Source organism: Phaseolus vulgaris, chromosome 6, assembly GCF_051622355.1.
Source record: "Phaseolus vulgaris cultivar YP4 chromosome 6, ASM5162235v1, whole genome shotgun sequence".
NCBI lineage: Eukaryota > Viridiplantae > Streptophyta > Magnoliopsida > Fabales > Fabaceae > Phaseolus > Phaseolus vulgaris.
In genome coordinates this window covers 17,821,932-17,843,865 of record NC_143503.1, presented here as the reverse complement: position 1 = coordinate 17,843,865, position 21,934 = coordinate 17,821,932, and the positions used below count along the sequence as shown (strand labels likewise).

The following is a 21,934-nucleotide window of genomic DNA, read 5'->3' as shown; positions in this document are numbered from 1 at the left end:
TCATTCCGATAGAAGAAATTTTAAGCAACCTTAAACAATTTATTATTTTATATATTTTTTAAAACTTGATTATAATGTATACTAATATTTATGATGGTAATAAGTATTGTGCATTACACTGTATAAATGGTACAATATAACTCTTCTCCCAATCTATGAATCCTTGAAATATTCCTTTTTTTCCTTTCGAATTGTTCTTATATTAAAAAATTATATGCAATTAATGTTGTGAGCATCAAAATTGATGCGTTAAAGAGGGTTAGAGGGTGCTGCAGAGCACAAGGTTGATGAAGAGATGACATTATTTTAAGAACACCACACAGAAAGTTGTTCTACAAATTTATCCTATAAAAGTTAAAAACAACTAAATTTTAATATTCATGGTATAAGTAAGAAAAATAAATTTTTATCTAATACACACGATAAAAATATGATTATATTGAGTATGAGTTAAGTGCAGCAATAGGTAACACCAAAAAAAAATATAAATATAAAAATAATAACAATAATTTCTCAAACAAATAACAAAAATAGCAAAAAAACAATACTATCTTTGTATTAAAAAAGAAAAGAAATAGCCTGGAAAACAGAAGTTTGTTAATAAGTCATATTTATCGAAAATATAAAATAATAAGGATCATGTTATAAAATATAAAGAAAATTATTTAAAGTAAATAAAAATTAAAAATAAGGATCACATTATTTTTATCTTGTATCTTAATTTTGTATTGGAAAAGAAGTTAATAATTTCATCAAATGATGCATACTTCTAAAGCAAAAGTATAACTAATACATGGTTATCATAAACACTATGAATTATATTTGAGATTCTTGGTTGGCAATTCATCAACACTAAATTCAAAAAATTTTATTTTTCCCATAATCTTTTTAGTCTTCCATATATCAAGCAAATTTTTAATAAATTTGTACAACTCATTTAAGTTCCATGAGTACAAAACTAATCCAAGCTTCCACTTTCTTATATCTTTTCAAATTGGATAATTGATCAACCAACAAGACATACATGAAACTGAATGAAAAGTAATCAACACTATCCAAAGTTTTCACATAAAAATTCAAAATAAAAGTTACGTAGAGATTTTGAAAGAATAACTTGACAGTTCCAATTTCAAAATAAAAAGTATAAGCAAAATCTCATTTTCCATCTTCACTTTGGGTCATGTGCACTTGATTTTTTTAAATTTATAAATATACAACACAAAATGTAAAATTTTTCATCTTTTCTTCATGATTCTCAAAATGCAAAACTACCAGTTGCATAAAATAAACTCATGAAAGTATTCTGTGTTGGATTGCATGCTTGTACCTGTGTATAAGAGCTTAGGGAAGTAAAAGAACACGCAATTTTTTCTCTTACCATTCTTAATGAATATTGATCCTTGGTGGAGATTTTCATTAGCCAGGACAATGCATTTGTCACTCCTATCAACAATGACATCAAAAGAATTGGTTCACAAATCTAAAAGAAGTTATAATGTATACAACATATTGGAGATAACCTATAGGACTGACATGCGTCGAATTCCACTAATTGCTACATTATTTTTAGTATATAGATCACCATATATGTCCAAACATAATGAAAATAGTGTTTCAATCACATAACTTTTGAGATCAAAATATTTTACTAGGATCTGATTCATCTAAAGTAAGTAAAATAAAATAAGCCATTTTAATCATTGATGAGAAATATCTATATGTGTATGCAATATCAATGATTACGATGATTTATTTTACTCTCTAAGTTTAATTTCTCACTTTAGAAGATCTAGATCTGTTTTACGGCAAGTAGAAAGAAAGTAAAATTTCACATAATACCACAATTCCTCTCATAATGTACCTTACTTTTAGCCTCTCTAATACTTTTGATTTTCACAGTCTGTGAAACCATACAAGCATCAAGGTTCAGATACATTACTTGATTACTCTTTGGCTCTATGAGATAATGTCATTAAATTACAGTATCAAAATTTTGAAATTATATAGCATCTTACCAATTACATTTTGTTTCTTAGCAATTCAACATTTATTACTTTGTTTGGAAATAACAATTTCCTTATTTGTTTTGGTAATATTTTTTATTCTTTATAGAAATCAAAGGAGCTTCATACTCATGCAAACAAACAAATGTTGATGAAGAGAATCATTTGTAGAGGAAAATGATTAAGTTAAAACACATGCAGAGTATACAAATGTGATAATCCCACATTGCTTAGTATAGATTAACTAATGAGAACTACAGAATATAAAATGAAAGTGTGTACGGTTATTTTCCATACTTACCTGGACGGGGTCTATGGTTGATCATGAAGGCCCATGGTCTAAGGCAGTAACTTCCATTGCACATTGGAGGGGTACTGCTTTAAGGTCTGTCAAAAATGGCAGAGCCTACGTCATAATTTGTGGTAGTGGGGCTTGCGTTCGCGCAACCCCTTTTGTACAGTTTTTTAAATTTCTCATCTTGATTTTAGATTTTAGATTTATGTTCTTTAATTATTACTTGTTAGCTTTGACAGTTTTGTCTTCAACAGTGGTCTAGTTTTTAAATAATAAATGCATTCCACACGGAAAAAGTGTTTTCTTTCTTTCATGTAGCACATGCAAGTCCAACTTTTTTGAACCAAAACTTGGTTTAGTTATTTTGAATTTAACTAGAAATTTGACCTTCAAATTCAGAAAAATGAGAGAGGCATTGTCATTTTTATGTGTTTTTTATGTTGGTTTGAGGGAATAGAACTGCTTCTAAGGGAGAAGACAACATTATTACAACATATGAATATATCTTTCATATTTTCATTTCACAATGTTCTATTAATTAATCAAGTATTTTACTACAAATTCATTCATTTTTCTTTCAAATACTTTAGTTTTGGAGTTTGTAATGCCACAATAAGATTGCACTTTGTTGTTGATGTTTCCTAAATGAACAATCATTATGTGACACCAAGTGCAAGCCATTATTATTACTTTTCTCTTTATTTTTTGTTACAAGTTGATATTTTCAAGTAATTTATTATTCTGAGCAGAAAGCAAGTATCTTAATGCACTTGGTGGTAAAGGTAGAATAAGAGAGACATCTTAGGGGATAATGATTAAGCTCTATTTTTTAAGATACAAAAGAAGTATTTCAAGTCTCACATCGTTGAAAGAGTAGTAATAAGTGAGGAACTTGGACTACAAAAGAAAAGTGGTTGTGAGGGCCAACATGCTTACCTGGACGACACCAATGAGTGATCAAGAGGCTCATGGTGTAGGGTAGTGACTTTCATTGCACCTGGGAGGGGTGTTGCTCTAAGGTTTGTCCAAGTGACAAATCATATGTCATAATTTGTGGTAGAGAGGGTTTGCGTTCGCGCAACCCTGTAGTAATAATCATGAATCTTTGAATGCACATTTTATAATATATTTATTTTATTTAGTATTTGTATTTTATGTCTTTAGTAATTACTAGTTATACATATTTGAACTAGATTTTGATAAAGATAGTACTAGTTTTGTAAAAGTGGTAAAAGACTACCACACAATAAACAAAAAGAATATTGCAAAAGAATAAATCAAGTGGACTCTCTCGGTAGTAGAAAATATTTCAATCTCATATAAAATGATTTTGAAATAAAAGTTGTATAAATTTTTAATTTTATTATTTTAATGAATTAAAATTGCATGTTAAATTTACTTGTAAATTTATTCAATAGACTCGTCATTTTAAATGATTAAACAAAAAGCTTAGAACTACTCATGTTCTAAGCGATTCTATTTATAAAAAATAATTATCTAATTGATTGCATTTTTTTCTAGTCATTTCATACCTATATAAGAATATTTTAATATATTAAAAATATTTTTTAATGAATTAAAAAAATCTTATTATCAAGATAAACTTTAATACATTTTTGAGAAGTTTTCTAGTGAAGATTTTAAGTCAAATCATAAAAGAGAAACTTACAATTGATTATAATCAACACAACAGAGTTAATTAACACGACATATTAAGAACACATCCAAGTATTCCTAACATATCCAATTTTTAAAGTCTTTAATATAGGTATTGGATTTATCAAATACACCACACTTCAACAAATACAACAATAATAAAATCAAACATAAAAGAAAAATCAATCATAAGACTCATTTCAATCTCAATTAATAATCTCATGTATAAAAAGCCCTAAAAAAACATACAACATATGGAGAGAAGTTAAAAAATATATATTTTACTATGTTAGTTAAAAAAGTGTCACTATAATTCCATTACATTATTTATAGTCATTTTATTATTCTATTTATTTTATAAATTAATTTTTTTTTGTGATTATAATTTGAAAAAGATTAATTAAAAATATATAATTATAAGAATTATTTTATTAATTTTAGTGATCAATAATAAGATTACATGTTTTTTACTACAAATTTAAGGAATAAATATGTGGTCTTATTATAATAATTTTAATTAAAAGTAATAATTTAAGGACATTCTAAAAAGTTAAATCTAAAATAACACAAACACTTAAATGCTAAAAATGTAATTTGATGCATTCCTTAAACAATAGCAAGGGATTATTATAAACCCAAGAAGCACTGCATCAATTTGTGTTTTCACTTTTAGGAACAGTTGTCTCGTTTATGTTACCGATAGAGCGAGTTTGGACATTGCTATCGGCGACACTGTCAATTAGTGACACATATTCCTTTTCGTCACCTTCTACAATTACCTTACGCTTTATTTATATTTCATTTCTATGGTGTTTGCTAAATCTATTTTATGTGTTTCTAGCATTTCTTGTTGTAGCTTCGACCATGACAGTGAACAATCATAAATTCTTGAATTCGAAAAAATCTTCTTAGAATCATGAATGTGGAGACTATAACGTGACTCTCTATATTAGATGTGTTCTTTTAGTCTAAATAATTTTTTTAATGTATTTGGAGTGTAATGAGAAAGGAGGATTATTATCCCATGTGTCATATTTTCATGAAGTTTTTACCTTTATTGTAAACTAGATTAGAAGAAAACTATTATAGAATAGTCAGGTCATTGTTTTGCACTTTTGATTCTCAAAACACTTTCTTGTTTATAAATATGAGATTGTTCATTGTTATTTGAATTCAAACATCCTCCTTCTCATTCCTCCCCTTTGAATATGGTGTGAAAATGCTAGACTCGTGGATTTGTACTTGTCAAGACTATTAAAGATAAATGTGAGGATAAGTATTGGATTGAGAAATTTTCGATGTTTATCCTAGACATAATGTTTTAGTTTCACCCATCATTTATTCCTTTAAAATGTGAATTGTGTAAACTTATAATCATATATTTACTTGATTTAGTCTCGGTTTGTTCAAATCTTTGATCCTAACACTTCCATATCATATTCAAGTGGAGGATATGAAGGAGGTTGTGTGGATTCAAATGACACTGAACAATCACAAATTCATGAATTAGACAAAGTCTTCTTAGAATCAGGAATATGGACACTATTATTGAACAAGGTGTTTTGATGCTTCCAAATCTACTTTGAAGACTTGAAGAACATGTTGTAGTGTTTGTGTGTGTTGTTTAATAAATTTTGTATTGTCAATTCACATCTAGTATTGATCCAAGCTCACTTGACTCTTTATCTCTTTTGAATGAAGTGTTTTTTAAAAAGCTGTGAAATTTTAGTCAGTTGTTTTTCAAATCAATCAGTTAAAAAAAGTTGTTCTTCAAGGTCTTGTGACTATAACAAGTTTATTATCCAATTGATTTGTCATAACAACTAGTTGTTTTATACTTAGTGACAACAACTTTGCTTTCTTTTATCTTTTCTGTAAGACAGAAACAATTGGTATTTCGATAAAACAGTTGATGGTTTTATATGAAATCTTTAACAAGAAATTAAATCAATCAGTTGTTTTGAGAACAAATAGTAAAATATAATTTTTCTCCCAATCTATGAATCCTTAAAATATTACTTTTTGTCCTTTCGAGCTGTTCTTGTATTAAAAAATTATGTGCAATTAATGTTGTGAGCATCAAAATTGGTGCTTTATAGAGGGTTAGAGGTGTTGTAGAGCACAAGGTTGTATCTTAAGAACACCACACATTGCCCGAGGAATGAAATGAAATCAGGTATAGAAAGTTGTACTACAAATTTATCATATAAAGTTAAAAACAACTAAATTTTAATATTCATGGTATAAGTACGAAAAATAATACTTTATCTAATACACACGATAAAATATGATTATATTGAGTATGAGTTAAGTACAACAATAGGTAACACCAAAAAAAAATATAAATATAAAAATAATAGCAATAATTTCTCTAACAAATAACAAAAATAGCAAAAAAAAATACTATCTTTATATTAAAAAAGAAATGAAATAACCTGGAAAACACAAGTTTGTCAATAAGTCATATTTATCGAAAATATAAAATAATAAGGATCACATTATAAAATATAAAGAAAAATATTTAAAGTAAATAAAAATTAAAAATAAGGATCACATTATTTTTATCTTGTATCTTAATTCTGTATTGGAAAAGAAGTTAATAATTTCATCAAATGATGCATACTTCTAAAGCAAAAGTATAACTAATACATGGTTATCATAAGCACTATGAATTATATTTGAGATTCTTTGGTGGCAATTCACCAACACTAAATTCAACAAATTTATTTTTTCCATAATTTTTTTAGTCTTCCATAAATCAAGCAACAACACTTTTAATCAATTTGTACAACTCATTTAAGTTCCATGAGTACAAAACTAATCTAAGCTTCCACTTTCTTATATCTTTTCAAATTGGATAATTGATCAACCAACAAGACAAACATGAAACTAAATGAAAAGTAATCAACACTATCCAAAGTTTTCACATAAGAATTCAAAATAAAAGTTATGAAGAGGTTTTGAAAGAATAACTTGACAGTATAACAATAGCACTGTTCCAATTTCAAAAATAAAAAGTATAAGCAAAATCTCATTTTCCACCTTCACTCTGGGTCATGTGTACTTGATTTTTTGAAATTTATAAATATACAACACAAAATGTAAAACTTTTCATCTTTTCTTCATGATTCTCAAAATGCAAAACTACCAGTTGCATAAAATAAACTCATGAAAGTATTCTGTGTTGGATTGCATGCTTGTACCTGTGTATAAGAGCTTAGGGAAGTAAAAGAACACGCAATTTTTTCTCTTACCATTCTTAATGAATATTGATCCTTGGTGGAGATTTTCATTAGCCAGGACAATGCATTTGTCACTCCTATCAACAATGACATCAAAAGAATTGGTTCACAAATCTAAAAGAAGTTATAATGTATACAACATATTGGAGATAACCTATAGGACTGACATGCGTCGAATTCCACTAATTGCTACATTATTTTTAGTATATAGATCACCATATATGTCCAAACATAATGAAAATAGTGTTTCAATCACATAACTTTTGAGATCAAAATATTTTACTAGGATCTGATTCATCTAAAGTAAGTAAAATAAAATAAGCCATTTTAATCATTGATGAGAAATATCTATATGTGTATGCAATATCAATGATTACGATGATTTATTTTACTCTCTAAGTTTAATTTCTCACTTTAGAAGATCTAGATCTGTTTTACGGCAAGTAGAAAGAAAGTAAAATTTCACATAATACCACAATTCCTCTCATAATGTACCTTACTTTTAGCCTCTCTAATACTTTTGATTTTCACAGTCTGTGAAACCATACAAGCATCAAGGTTCAGATACATTACTTGATTACTCTTTGGCTCTATGAGATAATGTCATTAAATTACAGTATCAAAATTTTGAAATTATATAGCATCTTACCAATTACATTTTGTTTCTTAGCAATTCAACATTTATTACTTTGTTTGGAAATAACAATTTCCTTATTTGTTTTGGTAATATTTTTTATTCTTTATAGAAATCAAAGGAGCTTCATACTCATGCAAACAAACAAATGTTGATGAAGAGAATCATTTGTAGAGGAAAATGATTAAGTTAAAACACATGCAGAGTATACAAATGTGATAATCCCACATTGCTTAGTATAGATTAACTAATGAGAACTACAGAATATAAAATGAAAGTGTGTACGGTTATTTTCCATACTTACCTGGACGGGGTCTATGGTTGATCATGAAGGCCCATGGTCTAAGGCAGTAACTTCCATTGCACATTGGAGGGGTACTGCTTTAAGGTCTGTCAAAAATGGCAGAGCCTACGTCATAATTTGTGGTAGTGGGGCTTGTGTTCGCGCAACCCCTTTTGCACAGTTTTTTAAATTTCTCATCTTGATTTTGTATTATGTAACTAAAACATCATTTTTATTTTCTTTTTTTATGATATTGTATTATCTATAATACATATATTCCTAATTGTTTATTAAGCCTTCTTTTTAGGTCTACATATTTAACTATCATTGTTTCACTATAATTTTATCCTTTTGAAAAATACTAAATTAACATATGTTATCAGTTTTTAATGAAATATATATAGGATATTTATTGATAGCAAGATTATTTTAGTAAGCCATATTTATTATTTTTCTTTATCTCTTCCTATATATTTAAACATTAAATAGTAGAGTATAGAACAAAGACCTTTTTTTATTATTATAAACACGACAAAGTGCACATGTTGTGTAGTTGACCATTGCATATTTAGGATCTCACTCGTTTAGTGTGTATGTGTGTGAAGGAGGTGTTTAGTTTGTTTTAGCTAGAGTTATGAAGAATATTTCTTTTAATATACGTTGATTGGTAGAGTTCCTTTCTCGTTTGGATGAGTGGAGCACCAAAGACCTTATATAGGTCACCTATAATTGAAATTCACAAGTTATGAATATTTTAGATTTTATATTTATGTTCTTCCATTATTACTTGTTAGCTTTGATAGTTTTGTCTTCAATAGTGGTCTAGTTTTTAAATAATAAATGCATTCAACACGGAAACAATGTTTTCTTTCTCTCATGTAACATATGCAAGTCCAACTTTTTTGAACCAAAACCTGGTTTAGTTATTTTGAATTTAACTAGAAATTTGACCTTCAAATTTAGGAAAATGAGAGAGTCATTGTCATTTTTATGTGTTGTTTATGTTGGTTTGAGGGAATAGAACTGCTTCTAAGGAAGAAGACAACATTATTACAACACATGACTATATCTTTCATATTTTCATTTCACAATGCTCTATTAATTAATCAAGTATTTTACAAAAAATTCAGTCATTTTTCTTTCAAATACTTTTGTTTTGGAGTTTGTAATCCCACAATAAGATTGCACTTTGTTGTTGATGTTTCCTAAATGAACAATCATTATGTGACACCAAGTGCAAGCCATTATTATTATTTTTCTCTATATTTTTTGTTACAAGTTGATATTTTCAAGTAATTTATTATTCTGAGAAGAAAGCAAGTATCTTAATGCACTTGGTGGTAAAGGTAGAATAAGAGAGGCATCTTAAAGGGATAATGATTAAGCTCTATTTTTTAAGATACAAAAGAAGTATTTCAAGTCTCACATTGTTGAAAGAGTAGTAAGAAGTTAGGAACTTGGACTACAAAAGAAAAGTGGTTGTGAGGGCCAACATGCTTACCTGGACGACACCAATGAGTGATCAAGAGGCTTATGGTGTAGGCTAGTGACTTTCATTGCACCTGGGAGGGGTGTTGCTCTAAGGTCTGTCCAAGTGACAAATCTTATGTCATAATTTGTGGTAGAGAGGGTTTGCGTTCACGCAACACTATAGTAATAATCATGAATCTTTGAATGCATATTTTATAATATATTTATTTTATTTAGTATTTGTACTTTATGTCTTTAGTAGTTACTAGTTATATATATTTGAACTAGATTTTGATAAAGATGGTACTAGTTTTGTAAAAGAGGTAAAAGACTACCACACAATAAACAATAAGAATATTACAAAAGAATAAATCAAGTGGATCTCTCGGTAGTAGATAATATTTCAATCTCATATAAAATGATTTTGACATAAAAGTTGTACAATTTTTTAATTTTATTATTTTAATGAATTAAAATTGCATGTTAAATTTACTTGTAAAATTATTCAATAGACTCATCATTTTAAATTATTAAACAAAAAGCTTAGAACTACTCATGTTCTAAGCGATTCTATTTATAAAAAATAATTATCTAATTGATTACATTTTTTTTCTAGTCATTTCATACCTATATAAGAATATTTTAATATATTAAAAATATTTTTTAATGAATTAAAAAAATCTTATTATCAAGATAAACTTTAATACATTTTTGAGAAGTTTTCTAGTGAAGATTTTAAGTCAAATCATAAAAGAGAAACTTACAATTGATTCTAATCAACACAACAGAGTTAATTAATACGACATATTAAGAACACATCTAAGTATTCCTAACATATCCAATCTTTAAAGTCTGTAATATAGGTATTGGATTTATCAAATACACCACACTCCAACAAATACAACAATAATAAAATCAAACATAAAAGAAAAAATCAATCATAAGACTCATTTCAATCTCAATTAATAATTTCATTTATAAAAAGCCCTTAAAAAAGCATACAACATATGGAGAGAAGTTAAAAAAAATATACTTTACTATATTAGTTTAAAAAGTGTCACTATAATTCCATTATATTATTTATAGTCATTTTATTATTCGATTTATTTTATAAATTAATTTTTTTGTTGTGCTTATAATTTGAAAAAAAATTAATTAAAAATATATAATTATAAGAATTATTTTATTAATTTTAGTGATCAATAATAAGATTACATGTTTTTTACTACAAATTTAAGGAATAAATATGTCTTATTATAATAATTTTAATTAAAAGTAATAATTTAAGGACATTCTAAAAAGTTAAATTTAAAATGACACAAACACTTAAATCTAAAAAAAATTAATTTGATGCATTCCTTAAACAATAGCAAGGGATTATTATAAACCCAGGAAGCACCGCATTAATTTCTGTTTTCACTTTTAGAGACAGTTGCCTCGCTTGTGTTATCGATAGAGCGGGTTTGGGCATTGCTATCGGCAGCACTGTCGATTACTCACACATATTCCTTTTTGTCACCTTCTAAAATTACCTTATGCTTTATTTATATTCCATTTCTATGATATTTGTTAAATTTATTTTATGAGTTTCTAGCATTTCTTGTTGTAGCTTCGACCATGACAGTGAACAATCATAGATTCTTAAATTAAAAAAAAATCTTCTTAGAATCATAAATGTGGAGACTATAACGTGACTATCTATATTAGATGTGTTCTTTAATTGTAAATAATTTTTTTAATGTATTTGGAGTGTAATGAGAAAGGAGGATTATTATCCCGTGTGTCATATTCTCATGAAGTTTTTACCTTTATTGTAAACTTGATTAAAAGAAAACTATTATAAAATAGTCAGGTCATTGTTTTGCACTTTTGATTCTTAAAACACTTTCTTGTTTATAAATATGAGGTTGATCATTGTTATTTGAATTCAAACAACCTCTTTCTCATTCCTCCCCCTTGAATATGGTGTGAAAATGCTAGAATCGTAGATTTGTACTTGTCAAGACTATTAAAGATAAATGTGAGGATAAGTATTGGATTGAGAAAGTTTTGATGTTCATCCTAGACATAATGTTTTAGTTTCACCCATCATTTATTCCTTTAAAATGTGAACGTGTAAACTTATAATCCTATACTTACCTGATTTAGTCTCGGCTTGTTCAAATATTTGATCCTAACACTTCCATATCATATTCAAGTGGAGGATATGAAGGAGGTTGTGTGGATTCAAATGACACTGAACAATCACAAATTCATGAACTAGACAAAGTCTTCTTAGAATCAAGAATGTGGACACTATTACTGAACTAGGTGTTTTGATGCTTCCAAATATGCTTTGAAGACTTGAAGAACCTGTTGTGGTGTTTGTGTGTGTTGTTTAATAGATTTTCTATTGTCAATTAACATATAGTATTGATCCAAGCTCACTTGACTTTTTTATCTCTTTTGAAAAAAGTGTTTTTTAAAAAGCTGTGAAATTTTAGTCAGTTATTTTTCAAATCAGTGAGTTAAAAAAAGTTGTTCTTCAAGGTCTTGTGACTATAACAAGTTTATTATCCAATTGATTTGTCAAAACAACTAGTTGTTTTATACTTAGTGACTATAACTTTGCTTTCTTTTGTCTTTTATGTAAGACAGAAACAATTAGTATTTCGATAAAACAACTAGTTGTTTTATATGAAATCTTTAACAGAAAGTTAAATCAATAAGTTGTTTTTCAGAACAATCAGTTGTTTTTTTAACAGAATTTTGTTATGAATTCTAAACTGTTTTTTAAATGTTTCTAACTGCTTTTTATTAATGATTTAACATTTTTAATTACTTGTTTGAGTCTATATAAAGACTTTTTTTGTGATCATTTGAAAAGGACAAGAAAGAGAGTTTATTAAAAATGTTTTCAATAGAAGATCAAAAGCTTTTGGATCATCACTTGTGTGTGAAATATGAACTAGGTCTTCTATTCATCTGTACTACTGCTTTGTAAAGCTTAAATGTATTATATTTCCTTCTTTGAATACTGTAATTGTGTGTATGTCAGTTTCAGAAAGGGTTTATATAAAATGTGGTGTTGCCAAGAAGTGTTGTGTTTTCTTGAGGGGTTCAAGATCAACATTTTTGGTGTGGTTTTGGATAATAAGTGTTGTGTGTTCTTGAGGGGTTCAAGATCAACATTCTTAGTGTGTTTTGTAATCTAGTTTTGATTGCATAGTGAATTCTCAGTGGTTAGCTGATGACTGGATGCATATTGGTTCTCTTAAGAGTGAACCAATATAAATCTCTTTGTGTGAATCTTTCTTTCCCCACTCTTATACACTTCTTTGAAATTTGTTCTTTGTTTTCTGGTATAAAACAATTAGTTGTTTCAATAAAACAACTGGTTAATTTTTTCCATAAAAAAATGTAAATCTGAAATTTTATCTAATTGAACAGAAAATCAATTAGTTGATTTTTACATAATTTTCACTCTACTTCCAATCGTAGCGAAAATCTTGTGAAAACAAATCACCCCTCTCTTGTTTTGGCCACACGTTCTAACAATTGACATCAAAGTTGAGTTCTTGAAAGTTACTCAAGTTTTGATCCTAAAATAATTTTGAAAATGGCTGAAAGACTGCCCTTTGTTTTGTGGTTGAAAATAGCTAAAACCTTCTATAAACATACCACCTTTGTTTTGTGGGCTGAACTATCAATTTTGGAAGATAAGAATGAAATTTTTTACTGAGTCAATTGATAGAGGAATCTAAGATGCTATCGCTAATGGTCCTTTTATTCCTATGTATGAAAAGATAATGGTTTTTCTAAAAAACCTTGGTCCTAGTAGACTGAGAGTGAAAGTGAAAAGGCACAATATGATTGCATTGCCAAGAACATTATAACTTCTGCTTTGAGTTCTGATGATTTTTTAGGGTCTCTCAATGTGGATCAGCAAAGGAGATGTGGGACATCCTTGAAGTAACCCATGAAGGCACAACAAATGTGAAAAAGGCAAGGAAGCATGCCTTGATCCAAGACTATGAAATATTTAAGATACTAAAAGGGGAAACCATCTCTGATGAGTAGAAGAGATTTACTCACATTATAAATCATCTCATTGTCCTGGGCAAAATCTTTGAAAGAGAGGAGCTGAAGATAAAGATCCTCAAATGTTTGGATAGATCTTGGCAGTCAAAGGTCACTGCCATTTCAGAATCAAACAATTTGACCACATTGACCACTGCTTTTTTGTTTAGAAAGCTAAGAAAGCATGAACTTGAAATGAATCGGCTGAATGATCAAGAGAATGAAGAACAACATGTGAAAATCATTTCTTTAAAGACTGCAACACACAAGGTTGATCAAGACTCAAGTGACTACAGTGATAGTGAGACTCTTAACCTGCTCACAAGGAAATTTGGCAAGTTCTTGAAGAAGAACAACAGGGACAAAAGTCAGTGATCAAATAGGTACAATAGCAAGAGTGTTAATGATTTTAATTCTACAAACTACACTTGTTTTGGATGTGGCAAACAGGGACACATCAAGGTTGAATGTCCAAGCAATGTGAGCAAAGAGAAAGAAGCTAACAGGAAATTTGAGAAGAAAGACAAAGCAAGAAGAGCCTACATAGCTTGGCAGGACAAAGATGACTCATCCTCAAGTTCTTCATCAAAAGAAGATGAAGAAGCAAATATGTGTTTGATGGCAAATGAAGATTCAGAAACCAGCAATGTAAGTTTAATCACTTCTGTGAATTTTGAACATTATAGCCAACTTCTTGATGTGTTCAAAGAAACTTATGAGGAAGCTAACATCCTGGCTCTATTAAATAACCGGTTGAAAGGGTTAAACAACTAGTTGGAAAATAGAGTCAAGACCTTAGAAGAAGAGTTAAGTCATTCAAAAACTAATTTTGAAAACCTGGAAATGATTTACAAAATGTCTTCTTATAAGTGTGTTGATTCAAGCTTTTATGAAAATTGTGATTTCCTTCAAAAGAAGATTCACTATCTTTTAAAGACTATGGATAAGTTTTCCAAAGGGAAATCCAATCTTGAAACTATTTTTGCTTCACAAAGTTGTGTTTTTGGCAAGGTTGGACTGAGATTTAATCCAAATAGCAAGAACAAACCAGTTTCAAAACCCTTCTTCAGTTTCTTTGAAAAACAACTTGTTGTTTTATCGAAACAACCGACTAAATATATGCTTTTACTGCATGAAAATGGGTCATACTGTTAAATTTTGCAGAGTAAAGAGGTTTGTCATTCCTAAAGGTCTTTTGAAATGGGTTCCTAAGTGATACAATCATAGCTTGCATTGCTATAAGTCTTTTGTTTTGTATTTTGGGGTGCGAAATTTGGTGGGATTGGGTGGCTAAAATGTGTGAAAGAAACTATGAAGTATTGGTGTATGAAGAATGATAATGAAGCTTAAGAGAGGTTAGGCCAACTCCTAAGAAGATTCAAGCAAAACACTATTAGAAGTGCAAACTTGAGAGTGAGAATTTGAAGACAATGAGCAAGCAACTTGGGCAGCTTTTCTTTATCAATTCAGATCTCATTTACAAGGGGGCTAACACTTATATTTATAGTGTTATGGGTAGCCAAGGTGCAAGCTTTAACCCTAAAAGAACTCTTCAGATGGTCTAGAGTTGCATTTGGTTCAAGGAGGCCCAATTGTAACTCTAGAGATATGAATCCAAATAGAATTGACAACAAAATTGGGAATTTAGGGTTACAGAACAGGGTAAATTCAAAACAGTAATAATAAAAACCTAGATAAAGGAAGGCGCCACAAACAAAGTTTGATAAGCCTAAGGATGATCGCCACAAGAATTGGTGGATTCTTGATAAGATCGCAAGATGCAGGGAAAAACTCTAGCAGAGAAATACTCTCTCTTAAAATTACGAAAATATTCGTTCGTCCCCCATTCTAAGTTCCAACAGTGTATAAATACAAATTTAGCTATAGGTATTTTCTTGTTTGTAAGAAAATAAAACGAAACTGCAATCCTTATATTTAAAGAAGGATCATTTGCCTCAGTGGTTAAGTTGATACTTTCCATCTGGTTCTGGGTTCAAATCCTACTCGAAGCAAAATAATAATATTATTCTATTTTTAAGGATCCAAACATGTTGTGCATGTAATCAGCGAAGTCTTTTTAAACTGTGGGCAATTCAACAATTAAGCCTCCAAAAGATTAGCCACCTTGTGATGTAAAGTCTCTTGGGCCTTTTTAAGCCTTCCTCTTGTCATGGGTCCGCCTAAGTCTGGAATGGCTTGGTCAAGTTCCTGCTCACCATGCCCTTTGGTTTGGATGTCTGCATCATTCCCTCCTTCTTGAGAAAGACCTTAGATGTCCGCATCACCTGCAATAAAAGGACACAAATCAGACACATTAAAAGTGTTACTCATATTGTACTTACTTGGAAGATCAATCTCGTAGGCATTGTCATTAATCATTTCTAACACTTGAAAAGGTCCACCCCGTCTAGGTTGGAGCTTGGATTTTATTTGTCTAGTTAACATTTCGTTCCTCATATGTATCCAGACCCCATCTCTAGGATCAAAGATTACTTTCTTTCTTCCTTTGTTAGCTTGTTTAGAATAACCTTTACCTTTTTCTTCAACTTCTTCTTTAACCTTTTCATGTAGCCTTCTCATATAGTCAACCTTAGCCTGTGAATCTTTATGCTTTAAAATAGAAATGTTAGGCATAGGTAAAAAATCTAATGGAGTTAAAGGATTTAATCCATACAAAATTTCAAATGGATAACAATTCGTTGTGCTATCAACAACCATATTGTAAGCAAACTCAGTATGATGTAAACATAATTCTTGAATAGCCGTCACCTTTTCATAATCTACATGAACTCCTTTGACACATACCACAAAACACAAGAATGCAATTTGTACAAAAAATGCATTTTTCAAGATTATCATACAACTTTTTTGTTCTAAGAACATTTAAAACAACACACTAATGTTCCACATGTAATTCCAGAGTAGTGCTATAAATCAAGATGTCATTAAAATACACCATAACAATTTTGCCTAAAAATTCTGTCAAAACATGGTTCATTAATCTCACAAAAGTGCTTGAGGCATTTGTTAGCCCAAATAACAACACACACCACTCATACAATCCATATTTTGTTGTAAAGACGGTTTTTCATTCATTCCCCTCCCTAATCCTAATTTGATGGTAATCACTTCTTAAGTCAATTTTTGAAAATATACAAGCACCATACAATTCATCCAATAAATCATCTAACCTGGGAATATGGTGTTTATACTTAATGGTAATGTTATTGCGTGCTCTGCAATCTGTGCACATACTCCAATAACCATCATTTTTAGGCACCAAAATTACTGGAACGGCACATGAGCTCATGGGCTCTTGTACCCATCATTTGTTCATCAATTCTTCAACTTGAGTTTGGAACTCCTGCAAAATAAAATCAACACTAGGAAACAAATTAATTTGGTTAGAATGGTCACCAACCAAAGTGTTATTTTTGCAATAAGGTAAATAAAGAGGTTTGCTAGAAAGTAGCAACTTCTTCACTTCATTCACTTTCAGTAATCCACTCATTTTTCTCTCATGTGTTTCTCTCTCTTTTGGTGTTTCGCTCTTGTTTTGTATAGGTGTTTCACTCATCTCTCTTTTATCTTGAACTCTCTTTTTTCTCAATTTCGTTTGATCCTCACACACCTCTCTAGGAGATAAGGGTTTGAGAATGATCTTCTTGTTATTCTGCATGAAAGAGATTTTATTGGTGAAACCATCATGAATAGCCTTGGTGTCAAACTGCCACGACCTCCTTAACAAAATGTGAGTTGTATCATTGGAACCACATTACACTAGACATTGTCATTATATTGTCCTATGGATAGGTTCACCTCCACTTGCTTACTCCTTGTTATCTCTCCATCTTCACTAAGCCATTGAAGCTTGTATGGCCTTGGGTGCGGTTTTGTCTCCAAATTTAATTTGGTAACTAGTCTTGAGCTAGCTACATTGGTGCAACTTCCTCCATCAACTATGAGTGAACATATTTTCCCTTGAATGGAACATCTAGTATGAAAAATATTTTCCCTTTGGATTTGGTCAAAAGCATGTATTTTGCTTCCCATAAGCCTTCGAATCATCAACAAATCACCCTCCAATGTATCCAACTCCACATATACCTCTTCCTTCTCTTCTTTACTTGAAGGTTCACTGACTATTTGTGTCTTTGATAAAATGATCATATATTTTTTTTGTTGGCCATTCTGAAGCATAATGTCCTCTTCCCAAGCATTTGAAACATTTTACCTCACTTGTTTTCCTTTTAGGTGGTGAATTACTATATTTATGAGGTGACGTCCCCTTGAAGATGTGACTGAACTCGAGGGAACTCCTTTATCCTTCATCACCTTATCCTTCCAATTGAAATTTTTATTATTGTTAGAACTCCTCCTCATGATTCCCTTTCTCTAGACTTGTTATTCTACTTGGTTAGCCTTGTGCAACAACTATTTCATGTCAACATACTCTTGCAGCTCCACAACATCCCTAATATCATGATTCAATCCATTAAAAAACATTGCCATGATTGCTTCGTTTTCTTCATTCTTTCCAACTCTAATCATGGTCACCTCCATATATTTAAAATACTCTTCCACACTTCTATTCCCTTGAGTCATTCTTTGAAGTTTGAGTTGCAACTCCCTATTGTAGCTTGCTGGAATATATCTCTTTCTCATAATCCTTCTCATTTCAGTCCAAGTGTTCACCATGGGTTCCTCATATCTAATTCTCTCCATTTGGTATTTATTCCGCCAAGTTAAGGCATAATGTGAAAATTCAGCTGCTGCCAACTTCATCTTTTGCTCATCATTATACTCACTACAGGCGAACACTGTTCTACTTTAATCTCCCATTCCAAGTAGGCTTCAGGATCACTCTTCCCATTGAATGTGAGAATATTTAATTTTATTCCATCAATTCTCAGAGTTCTTTGTTCTCCTTCATCACTTCTCCTCCTCCTATCTCCATGATTTTCTTGTTGTGCTTGTTGCATTTGATCCAACCTCTCATAGAGTCCATCACGTTGTTGTTTTATTACTCTCTCCAAATGTTGTGTGAAAGCTTGCATTTGTGTTTGAGGAAGTTCACTATTTGGCGTCTCCTCTGCCATGCTCAAATAAACAGATTAAAAATAATAATAAATTTATGCCTCACACCACTTTCTCACGTGTTTACACTCAACACTCGTTTTTCACACAATAATGTTTTTTTTTATATAATGATCACACTGCCTTTTACCACTCCTTCTCTACTTAAGGTTCTTATAAGAATCAAGCAATAAATAATTAAGAATCACTTTCAAAGGTAGCAATCAAAAGCTTAAAATACTTTTTTTTTTGTATTTTAACATCAATTAAAAAATAGCAAAGAACAAAATAGTGAAGAACAATTTCACTATCAACAAAGAAGCAAAACAATTAAAAACAACAAACAAAACAATATATAGAGAAAATAAAATATGTATACATAGAACTTTTAACAAACAAGTATGCACTGGATAAGTGCTATTTTTTTTCTATTTTCCTCTTGTTTTTTTTTTCTATTTCTGTTTTCCTCTTCTTCTTTTTTTTTTCTGTTTCTTTTTTTTAAATGAATAGTGCCAAACAGTACGAAAAAAAAGGTTACATGAACAATGCGGAACAATACGAAAATACGTGAATAGTGTAGAACAATACGAATACGTGAACAGTACAGTGAACAATAATGAGGAAAAATACAAAAACAAAAATAGGATGCACAATTGTATTATGACTCAAACCTTTGCTCAGAATACCAAATGATATGAATCCAAATGAACTGACAACAAAATTGGGAATTTAGGGTTACAAAATTGAGTAAATTCAAAACAGTAATAATAGAAACTTGGATAAAAGAAGGCACCACAAACAAAGTTTGATAAGCCTAAGGATGATCGCCACAAGAATTGGTGGATTCTTGATAAGATCGCAAGATGCAGGAAAAAAACCCTAGCAGAGAAATACTCTCTCTTAAAAATTGCCAAAATATTTGTTTGTCCCTCATTCTGAGTTCCAACAGTGTATAAATACAAATTTAGCTATAGGTATTTTCTTATTTGTAAGAAAATAAGACGAAACGACAATCCTTATATTTCAAGAATGACCATTTGCCTCAGTGGTTAAGTTGATACTTTCTATTTAGTTTTTTTGGGTCTGACATATTGCAGTTTCCAAAATGGCAGAAGATTCCTTTCTCTAGTAAAAACAACTCACTAAAAGCCATTTTATTTCTACTATATTTTTTTGCTTATATTAGGGGTGCTTTCAACTGAATATTTTACAAAAAATAATTTGTTTTATTTCTCTCTGCACCTTCATTTGAAACTGTTTTTCACTACATCTTCATACATCCATATATGCATATGACCTCTTCATCCCACTCACCAAAGAGAAAAAAATCACGTGCCATCAAAGGAACTACAAGGGTTGGTTATCTAGAGACTTGATTTTCAAAAGACAATGTGAAATTCGAAAGTTTTCTGCATGAGATGAGAAAAAAAGTCATCAACACCCCAAAACTGAAGGTATCTTTGGAAAAGTGTCTTTCAACTAGCTGAAGGAGCAAAACCTCAAAGAGGTTAGGAAAGCATTGAAAGATCAGAAGCTAAGAAGGTTCCTTGAGATGAATGGCAACACTTTTCCAGATCTTGTGAAGGTATTTTACACAAACCTAACTATTGATGGTGAAAACATGTATTCACATGTCAAAGGGGTAGATATGGTGATTACTCTTGTTGTGTAGACTGCCATCACTAGGTAAAATTCACTGGAGCAAGAATCAACAAAGGAAAAACAAGTGTTGTGGAGGATTTTCAATAAAATACAGTATTATGTTAGCTGTCTCAGAAATCCTCACATGAAAGTGAAGGGTTTTCATGTTGGTGCCTTAAAATTGAATGAAAGGATCACTGCGTTTATTGTCACATGTATTCTAATTTCAAGGGGTAGTAATCATGTTATCCTCACTGAAGAAGATCTTGTCTTAATCTACTGCATAATGAAGAACATTTAAGTTAATTGGATCCATGCCTTCAAGGAGCATATGTAAAAATCTATGAGGTTAAGTGATTATCATTTTCCTTATGTTGTTCTTGTATCTAAATTTCTTCAATATTTTGAAGTTGGTCTTGATGAAGAACTGTTAGAGGTGGTAAAACCATCACATGAAATTAATAATGGGTCACTTAGCAAGATGGGGTTCATCAAAGTTGATAACAAATGGGTTAGTAAAGAGGAAGAACAAGTGGGTCCTTCTCTTGGAGATCAAGCTGAACCAAATGATGGAGAATAAGCTGAACCAGATCAAGTTGAACAAGGTGTTGGTAATCAAACTGGACAAGCTTCTGGTGCAAATAATGAAGGTGGTCCAAGTGCTGGAATTGCTGAAGATTATGCTCTGCATGCACTTGTGGGCTATGAGCCACCCATAAATCATGGGATTCATATGTCACAATTTGAAATATTGATGATCAACCGCTTGGATAACATGACAAGTGATCAAAGAAACCACTATGAATTTTGTACTACCAGGTTTCAGCATCTAGATGAGCAAATTCCAATAATTTATGATTAAAGTTAATAAGTGCGAATAAAATTATGTTCATCAGGTGGTGACAAGACAATATGCTTGCTTCAATATTTTGTGATTGGTAGGGTATAAAGGATTGTTGTTGTTGTGAATTACCCTACCTAAGATTCAAATGATTACTTGAACCCAGATTGTACTTGTTGGAGGACAAATCATGGTTATATGGTTGTTGATGATGGTTAGACAATCTACTGTTAAAAGGAAACTCAATAAATTGTTTACCATTATTGTATATGTTGGCACCATATGCTTGAGGGCACTCAATACTTCTCACTTAGCCAGCTTCATGTAATGTGGGAGAAGAGTAGTCATTGTAATGATCATTAGCAGCACAAATCCCACATGCCTTTCCAAATGTCTGTTTTACCATAGACGCTAGGTCGTCGAGCTTGCTCTTCGACAATGACACCAAGTTGATAGTTGTCGTAGAGAAATCAAATTAAAAAGATTCGAGCATAGATTGTCTGATGTAGTAATAAGATGTCTAAAGCTAGAGAGATGATAGTATAAAAGTCGTCTCCAACCGAATTCAATAATGAATCTAATCAAACAATGTCCAAAACCTATCTATAAGCAATAAAAATTAGCAATAGTAATAAAGTAAAAAAGGTTTGTGATTATTCAGTAGGAAAATATAAAAGATGATTAAAAACAGTAAAGAACTCAGGTTAACTCCCAAATTTATTCACCATGAATTC

At 30.4% G+C, this 21,934-nt stretch overlaps 4 non-coding genes across 4 annotated transcripts; all 4 read left to right on the top strand.

The window, feature by feature from the left end:
• The first annotated feature begins 2,296 nt into the window (after nucleotides 1–2,296).
• Nucleotides 2,297–2,457, top strand: LOC137833729 (U1 spliceosomal RNA). Its single transcript, XR_011084797.2, has one exon. It is a non-coding gene; the product is annotated as a U1 spliceosomal RNA (small nuclear RNA).
• A 769-nt stretch (nucleotides 2,458–3,226) lies between these two features.
• Nucleotides 3,227–3,386, top strand: LOC137833743 (U1 spliceosomal RNA). Its single transcript, XR_011084809.2, has one exon. It is a non-coding gene; the product is annotated as a U1 spliceosomal RNA (small nuclear RNA).
• Nucleotides 3,387–8,126: 4,740 nt separating this feature from the next.
• On the top strand, nucleotides 8,127–8,287 carry LOC137833715 (U1 spliceosomal RNA). The gene has a single exon (XR_011084784.2). It is a non-coding gene; the product is annotated as a U1 spliceosomal RNA (small nuclear RNA).
• Nucleotides 8,288–9,606: 1,319 nt separating this feature from the next.
• Nucleotides 9,607–9,765, top strand: LOC137833751 (U1 spliceosomal RNA). Its single transcript, XR_011084815.2, has one exon. It is a non-coding gene; the product is annotated as a U1 spliceosomal RNA (small nuclear RNA).
• The last annotated feature ends 12,169 nt before the right edge of the window (nucleotides 9,766–21,934 follow it).